Genomic DNA, 15,221 nt, shown 5'->3' on the forward strand with positions numbered 1-15,221 from the left:
TCTACTGCTAACTCTTATTGTATTCTCAATTTATTTTTCATTTTACGGTTACGGCAATAAGCACTGAAATTTGTGGAAAAACATTACATCTAAAGGTCTTACGTGACTAATTAAGAATTAAATATATGTTTAATTTAGTTTATTATTTTTTAAAGTTATTTCAATCCGTAGTATATAACCTCTTCGAAAAATAGATGATATTCCATGCATGAGAGAATTCCCTATGCAAGGGAGAGATTCCTAAAAGCAACACATACGCATTGGAAAAAATTAACTTTAATGCTGTCTTGGCAGGTTGAAACAATTATCTGATGATAATGGAGACTCACATCCCATCCTCCTGCCTGGAGATCCTCAGCGAAATTTCAAGCCAAGTGGTATCAGATTGTTATAGGAAACTACGGGCATCGCCGTGGTCAAAACGAGATATAACGCCGTCAAATAAAATGATGCATTACATCTTGTCATGCTTGTTTCAAAAAGTGGATAGGATTCAGTGGCATATTACATGCACACAGAAATTACTTAGAAGTCCCCAAAATGTGAGTTACATTAAAAAGCATCAAGTTGTGCTTTCGTCTCTGATCGATCGGGGTTTATCTTCTGCTAGGGTTTTTAAAAGATGAATATAATATATTCGATCAAAGAGTTAACTCGCACTGTTGGATATTTTATTTCCTTGCAAAGTTTGACTAATCTAATCTAAGGGTCTAAAATGTTACTTATTTAAAGTCCATTTCTAAATTTGTTGAAAATGCCAATGATAAAGCATTAATTTTCTCATTCAGGCACGATGTGTAGTATTGCAATTGATGATAACTTAATGACATTTCTTTGGACCGTGGGCTAAAGAAATGTTTATATCAAAATGATACTGGATAGTAATTAAAGAATATTATATCACAATTACACAGTCTACCGTTTAAGATAGGTATTGAATTGACAAAAATTGACAACGATGTTTTTCTTATCCTCCACTAAAAAACAAAACATGATATCCGACAATAAAATAAACCCTTCTTCAATTCAGCATACCTCACTGAGCAACATATGTTGTTTGTAAAGATCTCGGCTAGCTGGCTAAACAAAGCTTGGTCATCCGCAAACCCAAATGTTTTTATAAATTCTCCACCTGATTTCAATCCTATCTCCAGTTCATCCCAAGCCTATTGCACCTATCATGCTAAAACTGCCCATCCCAATTCTCCGTCCGTACACCTGAGCATTATAAGATCAACAGATTTAAATAGAAACTAATTCTAGGATAAATAGGTTTAGAATAAGTCGTCTATTCCTCCAATCTACTCCTATTCTCAGTAATACATTCATTAATTCCACCCAATTAACTCCATCGAACACTTTCTTGAAATCTGCGAAACATACAAATACATATATCCTTATTTTGTTCCGTGTTCTATTTTATTAGTGACCCCATTACTGCTATGGCATCTCGTTTATCTCTCCCCTTTCTAAAATCAACCAGTCATCCTCTAAATAATCGTTTTCCCTGATCTCCATCCTCTTGTCGGTGACCCTGAGACCACTTCAGCTGCATGCAAAATCACACTTATTATCCTGTAGTCTTCACATGATGTAACCTTTACCTTTTTTGGAATAGTAGCTAATGTGGATCTTACAGTCTTCCAGCCAGATTCCTCTCTCATAAATACTACGAATTAGTCTATAAAAACTCTTCTTACCACATTTTTCCTAACCTTTCAGTAGTTTGTTGGGGATGCTACTTATCCCCAAAACCTTATACTATGATTGCAATTCCCTTAATCTGCATTATATAAGAATTACAGTATACCTGTATGCTATCTCGGTAACACTAGGATTATTTTGTATTAAGAAATTCACTATGTTAATATCATAGGCGGAACTATTCTCAAAACAGGAATTGCTCTAATGTGATTTCCTGACGTAGTATTCGTATCTGCTTTTAGAAAATGAAATTTCGAAGGAGATTGAATCTGATTTAAGCAGAAAGGAATTCCATTTATCAAAATTTTCAGTACCTGACTTTTATGGATTTGACTGGAACTCAAAGCAAATGGCTTTAGTATGTGTGAAATTTTATGCAAATGTCTTGAATCTATGAAAGCAAATTCCGACTTTTATAAACGCGAGGATACTCCTCCGTTAAGCTTTAACTTTCGAATAAATAATATTTTAAAATTAATTTAATCGGTTATACCTCTACGAAATGCCAACGAACTTAATGAAGTATTGTTCAGTTCATATTTCACTATCCATTTGTGATCGTTACTTTGGAATAATATCATGGATTTTGGCTTACCTCTACTTCTTTACGCTCAAACTCAAGGCCATTTGTGGCAATTGAGTAAATTTATTGGTAGCATTACCCTCGTAACACAGTAAAACTAAATACAAATGATATCAAAATAGTGTTCTTACTGTCATTGACTCTGATTATGCGTTTTATCATAATTAACAGTAGTCATAATTCAAGTACAACCAATACATATATTTCTAGAGGATGCCGTTCAAGTTGTACGATATCGTAATAAGAATGTCAATGATACTACTAAGATGAGGTACTCGATTCCGTGATACTTTTAAACCCTCGATGCAACCGGAATAAAGTATTAAGCGAGAACTGATGATATTTTACAACTGTCGCAGAATGAATACTCTTCCAAAATATTATTTTAATAAGTTTTCTTCTTTTTCTCTCACATCGCTGCATTTAGAAATTCTACTAATCGGATTGAAATGTTAATCGTAACTCCCGAATTCCATACGGATTCAATTAGAGCTCTTTGTGCTGCAACATGAATGCAATGCTCTCGATTCACTGGAATGTCCCAAAAACGATGCTTCCATTGCGAAAACACCAAAAGAATTTGAATTCATGGAAATAGCCTCTGAAAAATGATTCACAAATGCCAATCATATCGATGCTTTATCGGTTGATAGGTATGAACAGTACTCTGGTTCCGCAAAGTATAAAAGATATTTTTGTTTGGGTGTTTCATCGATGATGCGTAATTGATTTGAAATCGGAGAAGAGGGCTGTTGAAAACGGTGGACCAAAGTCAGTCGCACCTGCATTATTCCATCTAACTTATGTGCGATTTAAATTACGCATAAAATTATATACATTTCATGTAAAAAACAAATTACGGTCGTCACGTGAATCACTCAGTAGTGAAATGGTGGATTCTAGAAACGGGCCCAAAAGCCAATCATACCCGAATAGTTTCGTGCAATTTGTGTGTTTTACGTCACTGCATATTTTTTAAACTTTGAATTAGCTTCACGCATGATTTACTTTGCTGGTGGCATGTTATATTTTGAATCTGAGACGACTTCAAAAACAATGTGTGAAACTAGGCGCGTGGTTTAACTATTTCCTCTATTCTGAGCAATTATGTATGGAAAATATTATTTTATGAGCTTTAAATCACTCACAGATAAATAAAAAAAACCTGAATACGATTGGCCCGTTGTTAATAATGGAATTGGCGAAAATGGCTGACGGAAAATAATACGAACCGTCCAGTTTTACTCATCTGGTTTCATTTTGAATGTTCAATTTAATTCATTCTCGTCACTTTTACTCTTCCCTCATCACTCAAGTCCTTGTGTTTTTCCATACACTATGGACATACACTATCTAGTTATAAGGGATTACAATAAATTATTACGAGTACACTTGGGACAGGATTTATATTTCAGGTCTCTTAAATTTGTGGCATAAAAATTGTTGGCAGTGTATGTTTTTGGAAATTTAATGAGAGTGTTAAAATTCTGAGAGAGTGATATTATTAATTAAAAAACACGTGGCGGTTGCAATCTTTCAAGTGGATTCAAAATGTACTGTATTATTACTTGATTTGCCGAAAACACATTCATTTGTTTCATGAATGTACTCTCAATTAATGTCACGAACCGTTCAATGCTTTATCCCATCGAAATCTTAAATTTAATATTGACTTGCTAATTGCAGGACTTTCTTATTCAGCCATCCTAATATCGAGTTGTATTTCTTGTTGCACATTACAAGCAATCATTTACTTATCCCAGGTTGACTGTTCGTCTTTTGAAGCTTGATTATTCGAAATAGAGAATGAAAAAAAGAGCGGAGAGGACACAAAATATTGCTTTCGGGAAACTCTCATTTTCCACCCTCTCAAAAATGGCCGGCCCGTGTCATAATGCGCTGGAAACGTGTGCATAGAGGGGAGAATCGGCAAGGAAAGAAGAACTCATAAGGTCAAAATAATGAGAAAAACCGAGGTAGGAGAGGGGAAGGATCCAGTATTTCTCTTTAGCGAACGCGTAAGAGTGACCATGGGATCCGAGAAGAGTGTAGTGCTCACAAAATTTCGTATTTTTACGGAGGATAAGTCGCTCTCCACGTTCAATTCGTAGCACATTCGCATTTTAAGGGGGTAGGGAGTACTCGGTGGGCGATGAAGGGAGAGCAGCGTAGGAGGTTTGGTTTGTGTGAAAAAACAGATGAATAGCTGGCAGGGTACGGAGGTGAAAATGACGGCACAGGTGCGGGTGTAGATGACCGCTTTTTTTCTCTTTGCCTTCACTCCCTACAGTTATAATCCCCCTCTTATCTCATCCTCTGTTCGGCCGTTTTCGAAGTTCCTGAACTCAGAGAGTGGTGATATTCCGTTGTCAGAGATTTCCATTTATTCTTCCCTGTGCCGCTGGTGGCCGATTCCTCTCTACGGTAAGATAGAGGGTAAGCGGAAACTAGATTTAAAACGGACGGAAAAGATTCGAAATTGGAAGCGTTGGGATATATTTTTCCCGTGCAAATAGAAGGCGGTAGTAGTGGGTGAAGAGAAGTGTGGGAAAGCAGATGGAAAATGATTTTTCTAAAGCCTCCCTATATTACATTTCACGTATGCGATCGAGGGAAATTTTTCAAATGACTTTCTGAATATGTTCATAAACGCGCTACCGCTGCATTTTCGACAAACAAACGCTCCCATGGTGACTTCCATTAAACTTATTTGATTTTAATCAAGAGTGAGCTTTTGAAGCGTTCCGGTCGCAAGAGAGAAGGCACGCTGCTTCGATTGTATCCATTACAGACTGAAATAATTTAAATTATAATAGGTACTGAGGATGTGAGCCAATAAAATGCTTGAAAACACTATATATTATTAATATTTCCTTCCAAATCTTTAATATCAACGTCCAAAAAACATTAATATTGAGCAACATCTAGCCTCACTTCTCATATTGGCTACACATTTGTGACCAAAAATAAAGTTTTTATTGCCAACATAATGGTGTGAAGCTTCAATGTATTTATATAATTACTGCTGAGTCAAATATGATTCTGTTCATGGAAACAGTTCCGGATACAACTTAATACTTCGTATAATTTTTACTCTCAATACTCAAATAAAGTAATAGCCATTGTAAAATTCTTTCAGTGAAATAAAATATCAAGAGACCCTCAAATTATACCGCTAATCTCTGCATCTTAATTATCTTACTTAGGGTAATGGCTGATTAATTTCAATTCACCCATGAAACAAAAGTATTATCAAGTTGAACAGAATTTTTATTTTTCCGTACTTTTTTTTTTGTACATTAATTGTTTAGATGTAAACAGAAAATACCTTAAAATAGAATTGTCTTAACCTCGGAACAAATTGAACACCAATGGAAAAGGGCAAATTTCTTTTAATCAGTGTAATAATACAAATTTATTTGTTAACAGTGTTTTTTTATTTTTTTCCTAGTTTATTTGCACTTGAAAGCAATCAAATGAAATGGATTATTTTAGGTTTCATTGCATACTTTGTGCGTAAATTATTATCAATTTTACCTCTGAATCGGCTAATGACATTAAAATCATTTGAAGTTATATAAACGTTTATAAAATATTATGAACGACCATGATGATGCGTACTCTGTATAACTGATTATTTTCTCCTTCATTTGAAACTCCAAATCTTATCGTCCTCTCCCATCCTCAGTCGGCGCTCACGATATGTATAGACTCGTATTTATTGAGATATTTTAGTATCCCGCAAGCCACCACTAGGGTGTGTGGCAGGGGTTGAATACATACCTGAATAATTTTAGCCAAACATGATCCTACCACGTTCGAACAATGTTATTATGATCCCTATCCTTTGTGGAATAAATGACATGTTAAACCTATCTGTTCTTCCCTTAATCCCTCTAATTTGATTAACATGATATCTCTCCTATCGTAGTGCTATGGAGACAATAATACATTTTCAATATGACTGATAAAGAGTCCATCAAATTTATGCAAGAGCTTCAACCTGTAATTTAACTTTCTCTCCGTAAGTAATTCCAGTCTAGCTGCTCTAATATTTTTGATACGTTTCTGAGTTTATCATAATAACGTTTTACAAATCTAACTCCTCTACGCTGAACGCGATTTAATTCGGCAATTAATCTAACTACGTGAGGATCCCATATTCTAAATATTCTAGCAACATATTCTCAATGAGGCCTAACCAACGACTGATAACATCTCTCTTTAACTTTTTCATCACATTTACCAAGTACTCTTCGAATAAATCCTAATTTTATGTTAGCTTGTCCACATATTCCCCGTATGTGTTTCACCCAGGAGAGATCGTGAGTGAGGGTAACGGCTAGGTATTTAATTGAGCCTACACATTCCATTTCCGTGCTCCCAATGCAGTGGTCGTTCGTGTCCGACGTTCATGTCTTCTGTAATGTAGGGCTTCATTAGAGTTTGATATTCTATTGAGAATAGAATTTTTCCGAAAAACTACGCTATTGTTTGGGATATGGAGTCAGTTAGCTAGTTTTAAAATAATAGTTGTCAGATAAACTCAAAGATTTGCTGGAATGGTGGAATCCTTAATTGTGGGTAATTCTGGTGTTTTTTACCTAAGGTAGATCGGAGTTAATTATAACACTTCCTATACCAAATCGTGAACCGTTCGTGACCAGATATAAGTAAGCTCCTGATTACCAATCCACATATTCCATTATTCTCTGGTGCAAGGGGTTGCTAATTTGGCAGACGAAGTGTGCGATAAATGTCCGAAGCGAAGGCGATACGTGACGGAACGGAATCGGCCCGGGTGGTGTGGTTAAGGCTATAAAGAAAGGGGGCGAGTCACGAGGGTTTAGAGAAGGTGGCTCGGGAGTGAACGGGGGGCGGCTGTAGGGGAAGAATGCCGGGGAATGGATCTGTGCGGGTGGTGAGGAAGGAAATAAGGGGTGGCCGTGTTTTGGGGCGGGGAAGAGACGGATTGAGAGCGGAGGGAAGGAAAGGGGGGGAGCTTGGTACAGGGAGTGAGGTAACGTGAAAAAGTCTGGATATTTGCCCTCTGGCGTCTGTTTAATGAGGCTGCTACTAGTGTTACTGTCCGTGGAGTGGCGTGAGAATCGGGTGCGAGTTTAGAGGGGAGGGTGGGACGGACTGAAAGAGAATGAAGGGTTGAGAAGGGGAAAATGTGGAATGGGGAGGGGTTGAAAGGCTCTGGATGTGGTAGAACCAAAAAGACGTATAGAAGGGGATTTTCGGTGGTTGTTTTTTTCACAGAGGAGAGAAAGTAGTACGGATCATTAGCCTCGATGAAAAACGAGGAGGAAGAGGGTGAAAAATAGTGAGAGATCTTTCGGATAAACAGCCGAACATCTGACGGTATCAAGTTTGATTTTGTATGTTTTCGTACCCGTTGTTTTATTTTCGATGCACATGGATTGCGATGGGACAGGTGGTGATGTAATGTTACCTTTTGTCTACAAGGGAAGATATTACTATGTGGCTCTAACGAGCTATTCCATCACGCCATCATTATGAATTGTCTCCGCGTTACCCCAGGAGCTATCGGACTCGTAAAATTTGTCGAGTGACAACATTTTGAAATGCCCGTACCTTTTGACATTGTGATCTAATTTCTATTTCGAATTCAACTTCTCACATGACCCTTTTCTATATTTATATTCCCGTGGAACGTCATGCTGAGTGAAATTTGCTTGGATTATGGGTTCACCAAAAAACAGAGTTATTTTCAGCCCATAGTTTAAAAATAACAATATGCTTTTTACAAAGAGGGATAGGACTTAGTTGACACTGCTTTTCCTTCAATTTTCTCGTATACTTATCTCTTAATGGATGCATATTTTCTCACACACACTGTACTAATTATCTGTTCCATAAATCTTACATTGACTCTTCCTTTTGGGTTTCTATCAAGTTACCTCAAACAACAGCTTTCAGGAATCTGTAATGTGACAATCATTGACCTATGTGTTTATTTTACCTATTTTCCGTAAATTGCTTTTTCCTACACCCATAGTGGAACATATTTTAAAATAACCCAATCAATATATTGCTTCATCATCGTGTTCATGTAGAGAATTAGATTTTAAATTTGTTGATAAATCCTGGTAAACTTCTTTATTAAAATGCTGGTGTCATAGATCCTGTTATGACAAGAATGTTTATACTGTTGAAAACTTTAGGGACACGAAAACGATACAATCTTTAAAAAACGGGAAAATTTGAAACTAATCACTCGTAAAAATTAAGTTTCAAATATCCATCCTTCATTCTGGTTTTGTTTTTCTTCTATTGTAATTGAATCAGTTTTCGTATTCGTAAACACAGACTTATATGCTGATCGGCCCAATGCTTACAAATATGCGAATATAGAAATTATTATCCTATTTCCCTGATCAATTTAAAAATAATCTATAAAATTTACCTCTATTATTTGGACTCGAATATTAATTAAATATCCATTATAATGGACACAAGTATTTCTCTTTATTGCTGAGGTCCTGGAAGACTTTTAAATCTACTTTTCTGAAAAAAATATATCAAACTTTATATAAATTTATGAAAATAATGTTTGGATACAAAAATGAGAGTTTAATTACAGTTCCATCTGTTTTTACAGCAGGGTGCAATATGAAGCCTTGAATACTTTCAACAGAAAATAAGTTGCACACAATTTTAATTCGTAGAACTACGTAATTATATTTAAATCGTAAAATAATAGAGCATGATTAAGTTGAAATATAAAATATTAATGAGTTAAGGAAATGAGTAATCAATAACTTGAATAATGGATGTAGTCGTTTCTCGCTGGATATTCAAGTGTTTGCTTACACTGTTATAATAAATGATCGAGATGGGCCCACTCTTTTTCATTCAGGCCCGCTTTTTTGACGAAAATACGGCTAAATTTTTAATTCCTATTCTGATATTAGACGATTAAACAAAAATAAATTTCCCTGAACTTAAAATAATGTCGACATATGTTTTGAATCTAATAATGTAATGTGACAAAATGGTGAAAATATTATAAATTCTACACATTCACTTTAAGCAAAATTCACTGCCTAGCCTCTTCGAAATACTGTGATTTTTTTGCAGAGAATCGCATGAATGTTCAAGAGGAATCCATAAAATTAGCTAGTTTGGTAAATTATCACGTTTTGGTTAGCCAGACAGACGAGGGCTACAGTGATTGAGAGAATAATAGTGACTCAGTTTGATAAGTGTTGGAAGAATGAAGATTAGTATAAACAAAACGATGGTTATGAGGTTTTATAGGAAGAAGACGGCTAATTTAAAAGTTAAAATAGAATGACAAAATCTGGAGGAGGTGGAAGACGTATCTTGGAAGTGTTTCGGACCAAGATGGTCAAAGTATTAAGGGCATTAGAAGAAGAATCAGGTTAGGGAAAGATGCTACCACTAGGAGGGAGTTGATGACCGGGATGTTGGGTAAGGATTTTAAGAGCTCGTCAAACCTTAACATGGAGCGTGGTTTTGTTCGGCGCGAAGCGTGGTTCCCGAAGAGAGATGATAGGGACAGAACGTAGGACTTTTGTAAGTGGGTGCGGAAAAGGATGGAAAAGGTAAAAGTGACGGAGAAGAAAAAGATGGGCGCATTGCATTTTGATTGGCGATGGAATGCTGAAGAATTTTATAGAAGGGAGAACGTTAGACAAGCAAGGAAGGTGAGGGAAAAAGAGTGAGCATTGGGAGGAATTATTGGAGATGGAAAATAATCGAAATTGAAGAAGAGTTTAATGTAATGTGGGGTGTCATGTTAGCTTATTAGACGAAGCTAAGAATTGTAGTGATGTTCAATATCTTTCCATCCAAAACGTAACTTTTAAATTAAACTACCGATAAAAAATAATACTTTTTCGGAGACTCGAGGAGAATTAGGAAATTTGCAAAAATCACATGTATCATTATTAGGTTGGTGACTTGGGTTACGGGAACGTAGGTACGTAAGGAGAATAGATATCTGCTTCAATACTATTATTTTATTCTTTATTCTTCTTTATGGGAATACATTACATTCTAAGGATGAAAAATTAAGATGGAATGTTAATACAACTGAAATATAAGTCTTAAAATTATAGTTTTATACATACTGTCTTTGATACGCGTTATTCCAAACTTTTCTATCACCCAGTAAATTGAATTTTCTTTTTAGAATTAAGAGGTGGGACATTAGTAGTTAATATTGGCTGATATTTTATTAAAGTTTGATTATTTTGTTGACCGCCCATGTGTGGCAATATTAGCAATCGTGTAGTCTACCTTCCGAGTTACCTCGGGTATGCGTTCTTTTGACTTTCATTGTATTTTGGTTAGCATGAGTAATGTGTTTTTATCGAGGTCATGAAAAAAGGGCCCCTAGTTTCAATACTACTACTTTCTTTGAAACTGGCTATTTCAGGTGGGAGATTTTTTTTCAAAAAAGATATAATAACAATGAGTTCGTAAATGCTATATAATATTATTTAAATCGAAAATTTGTCAAGGAAAATGCCTTTCGTATCCGTTTGCGGGGAATAGAATCGTTATTCGCCCTTTTACTGGAGCCAAGAGGAGAGTACTTCATGAACATGAGTTATGGCACGTGTGGCGCTGATTTGAAGATGTTATCATCAGACGAAACAAAGAGATTATAATGTGTATGCCCAACAAATTAAGTGAATTGAATTATGTGAAGTCATTTCAATAGCCTTAAGATTTGGAGTTAAATCTCGACCTATTGTAGACAATTTATTTATAGCTTCGGATTTTGCGCTAGAATATTTTATGGGTAGGAATATATGGTCCAATCTAGTGAATAGCATACGAAATTTTTCCAGAAACCTCTCTTCCTGAAATCGAACCCAGGTCATGGCTCATTATCGCGTCAGTAACTCTGAGCGTAAATTCCATCACAAACATTCGAGTGGTTATTTGAAATCCTGATACTTTTCAATGGCCAGGTGAAGAGGAAGGTGAAACCTTATACGGCCCGAACCTACTCCCATGCCTGAAACTGAAAAAAACTCTCGTGTTTGAAAAACATCTCCCTCACTTTATATATAAAATACGCGTATTGACACGCTGGCCGTGTGACAGGGGACTGTGGAGAGGGAAAGAGAGAGAGGGAGGGTTGAGAGGACGGTATTCTGGGAAAATGGGAGTTGGGTACTCCTGTTTCCACGCCCTTCCGCACTTGATGAACGCGAAAATTAAATAAGTAAATAAATGACGAATGCGATGCGGGAGGCGTGCGCGTGTGTAAGTGTATGTATTTTTTAGAGCGGGCAAGAACCTAGGGTGGGAGAGAGTTTTGGAGAGGAAAGGGCGTGGAGGGAGCGTTGGAAATGATGGTGGGAAAAGGGTTAAGGGGTGCGTGTGGGGGGAGGGAGAGGGGTCATGGGGAGCAGTTTTGTACCACTGGGCCCGACGAATGGGTTGGAATCAGCGTGATTGCCAAATAGCATTGCCTGCGTTATCGCTACTTGCGTGCTCAGATGGCTATAAGATGCCGCCTAGTAGATGTATTAGATGCGTACCATTATGGCATTTACTCGTAGACAATCTCCAAGTAGGCTTGAGATTTCATGAAGTACAAAAAAAATGCCAAATGTCAAATTGGTTTATTGGTGAAAGGGTTGCGTGCAGGAAAAAGTTAAACAATGAATGGTTCTATTCTTAAAATTTCAAGGGAGTAATATTGCATATATAAGGAAAAAATATACTATTTTTTTATTTCATTTTTCTTTATAAATGTATAATTATTCTTTTCTTGTATATTCTGACGATGTGCCTCGCCGAAATGGTTGGAATGTCACACTCAGGTGTGAGATTTGAGTTCTCTTCTTGCTTGTGTCTCTGTGGACTTGCTTCGTATTGAATTAACCCGGACGGCGCTTTCAACGCAAAAGATCAAAGAATATTCCGTTCGATATTTATTAATTATTCCGTGTAACCTTTAATTAATATTGTGCGCAACTCATATTAAAAAAAATAAAAGAAATTTTGTTGTATCAAATCAAGGAAGGGGAAAACTACAGTAGATGTCTGCCTAAGAACCCAGTGCACCTTCGGTGTGAATATACGGGTGTAGTATGTATTGAGGGCTATGCCTGGTATGCACCGAGGCTACAGTGATTTACTGCAATATTACCCTGGTAATCAGTGGGTAAATAACTCATAAAGGGTATAACGCTAGTAAATAAAGTTTTTGCATATTAATATATATGTGTGTATGTATGTGTGCGTGTGTATATATATATATATATATATATATATATATATATATATACACATATATATATATATATATATAGTAACACACAATATAGAAACACAAAAAAAGAAGAACTTAAGTCATTACTTCTATATCTTCAGATGAAGACGGATTGTTCCCGTCGAAATATCAAGAAATAACGTGTGAGTGTTCTTCTTTTTTTGTGTTTCTATATTATGTGTTACTGTGTATTGTACTATTCGGCACTTCCGTGTTACGTCTACTAAAGCATATATATATATATATATATATATATATATATACACACACACACACACACACACACACACACACACATATATATATATATATATATATATATATATATATGTACTAGCTGAATACCCGGCTTTGCACGGGTTAGGGAGAAACAATAATATAAATATACTACATAAATAAAAACAACAAATTATAAAGTACAATAATACACTACTTCATACAAATTTAAGAATCTTTTTTATTTAACACCTGTTTATAAACTACATTTTTTGTTTCATATCCAGAAGAAAGAATATATAAATTTTTAGGCGAACCTACTCTGGAGCAAGCAACATAAAGTTGTCCGTGACTAAAACATGGCGATCTTAGATCAACACCACAAAACTTCAAAGACTATCCCTGTGATTTATTAATGGTAATTGAAAAAGCTAGCCGGACTGGAAACAGTAATCTTTTAAAGTTGAAGGGAAGATCAGTTGGGATTAGAGGTATCCGTGGAATAAAAATTATTTCACCTTTTCCTTTTCCAGTTAAAATGACTGCCTGGATTATATTTTTCATTAATTTTGTCACACACAATCGTGTCCCATTGCAGAGTTTTGGTGGATCTAAATTTCGCAATAAAATGATTGGAGATCCTACTTTAAGTATAAGGCGATGTTGTGGCAATCCAGCTGGATCAAGTGAATTTAGGAATTCCGTTGGATAATTGACGGCTTCGTCAGCATCCACTACGGTATCAACCGATTTCTATTCAATCACGTCTCCTGGTAGCATGGCTAGTATCTCCTTGTTAATTTCATTAACATCATCGTTCTTAGGAGCAAGAATGGCTCTTTCTCGCAACCATTCTAAATTTTTATAATTTTGATTAACGTTAGGATAGACTGCTTGTATCATATCGCGGACAGTTTTCACCGATACACATAAATCTGATGACAATTTTATCATACCAGATGCTTCAATAACTAATCTATCTTCTCCAATCTCCAAAAGTTTATTTGCAAAATTTTGAGCATTCCCATCTCTTAAGAGGATTCGTATGTTTTGTTTAAGGCTAATTTCTTGGACATGATTCCATAGAACAGAATATTTTAAACAGGCATAAATTTCATCGGCTGGAGTCGATTTTGGAATGACAGGCAGAGTTTGACGGAAGTCTCCACACAGGAGTACCAGAGCTCCTCCCATTAAACTGCAGTTTCCTCTAAGATCTTGAACTGTTGCGTTGAGGGCCTCAAGAGATTTTTTATGAGCCATCGTACACTCATCCCATACTATCAATTTACATTCTATAAGAACTTGTGCCTGGCCGCTTGTTTTATTTATATGACATGTGGGATTTTCTTGTCGGGAAATATTAAGTGGCAACTTAAGGGCAGAGTGGGCTGTTCTTCCTCCTTCCATTAATGTCGCTGCAATACCTGAAGATGCAACGGCTAGAGCAATTTCTCCATGAACCCTGATTTCAGCGAGAACTAAATTAATTAAAAATGTTTTTCCCGTGCCACCAGCAGCATCAAAAAAATTATACCTCATTCTTGTTTATCTACTTGATCCATTATTGTTTCGTAGGCGAATTCCTGATCTTCATTAAGAAGTGGCTTTTTATCCGCGATGTATGCTTCTAAGTCTAATACATTGTAGCTAGTTTCACGTATATAATCTGGATAAAATACACCCTGTTGATCTTGTACAGGTGCAAAAAGACCGAGTTCCACTAAAGTCTTGTTAACCATGGTGATACACTTTTCCTCCAAAATAATCAAAGTTTTATTTAAAATGTCGGAGTTAAACGTAATATCCAATGTAGGATTTTCACTTTGAACTTTAGCCAGTATATCCTCACTCATTGATTCTTTATATTTTCCGATATTGTTTTTGGGTTAGATGGATTACAGGAGGTTATTATGATGGCAAAGAAAATTCGGATTTGTCCTGGAAGAGAAATCAAACCTGCCTCTCGCAATGAGTCATCTCAGTGTTGATCTCCTTCTAGCAACCCTAAATTCTGGCAAGCTTCTCTGAATGTCTCACATATTTCTCCGTTTACCGTTCTTAATTCTGCAAATGAGCGAGGTCCTCTAATGGTATGTAGAAGCATTCTTAAAAAATAACATTCGGCGTTGTTAGGATGGATCGTGTAGACTCGGCCCAATGCGTCACATGAATAAATATTATTCTCAGGATCAAAGTTGCCCAATTTTCTTCTACAAAAGACTTTCCTTGATGTATTCCACGTATAATATTTCGGCAATTCTGAATGCAATAGTGTTCTTGCAAAAGTATCCTGCTGGCATAGTTGGAAAAATGCTGTTTCTATGACAGCAAAAAAGTAAACAAATTACATACATACAAACAAACACTCTCCTTTATATATATAGATAAATATATATATATATATATATATATATATATATATATATATAT

Source organism: Hetaerina americana, unplaced genomic scaffold, assembly GCF_022747635.1.
Source record: "Hetaerina americana unplaced genomic scaffold, ioHetAmer1.1.p SCAF_6, whole genome shotgun sequence".
Classification (NCBI taxonomy): domain Eukaryota; kingdom Metazoa; phylum Arthropoda; class Insecta; order Odonata; family Calopterygidae; genus Hetaerina; species Hetaerina americana.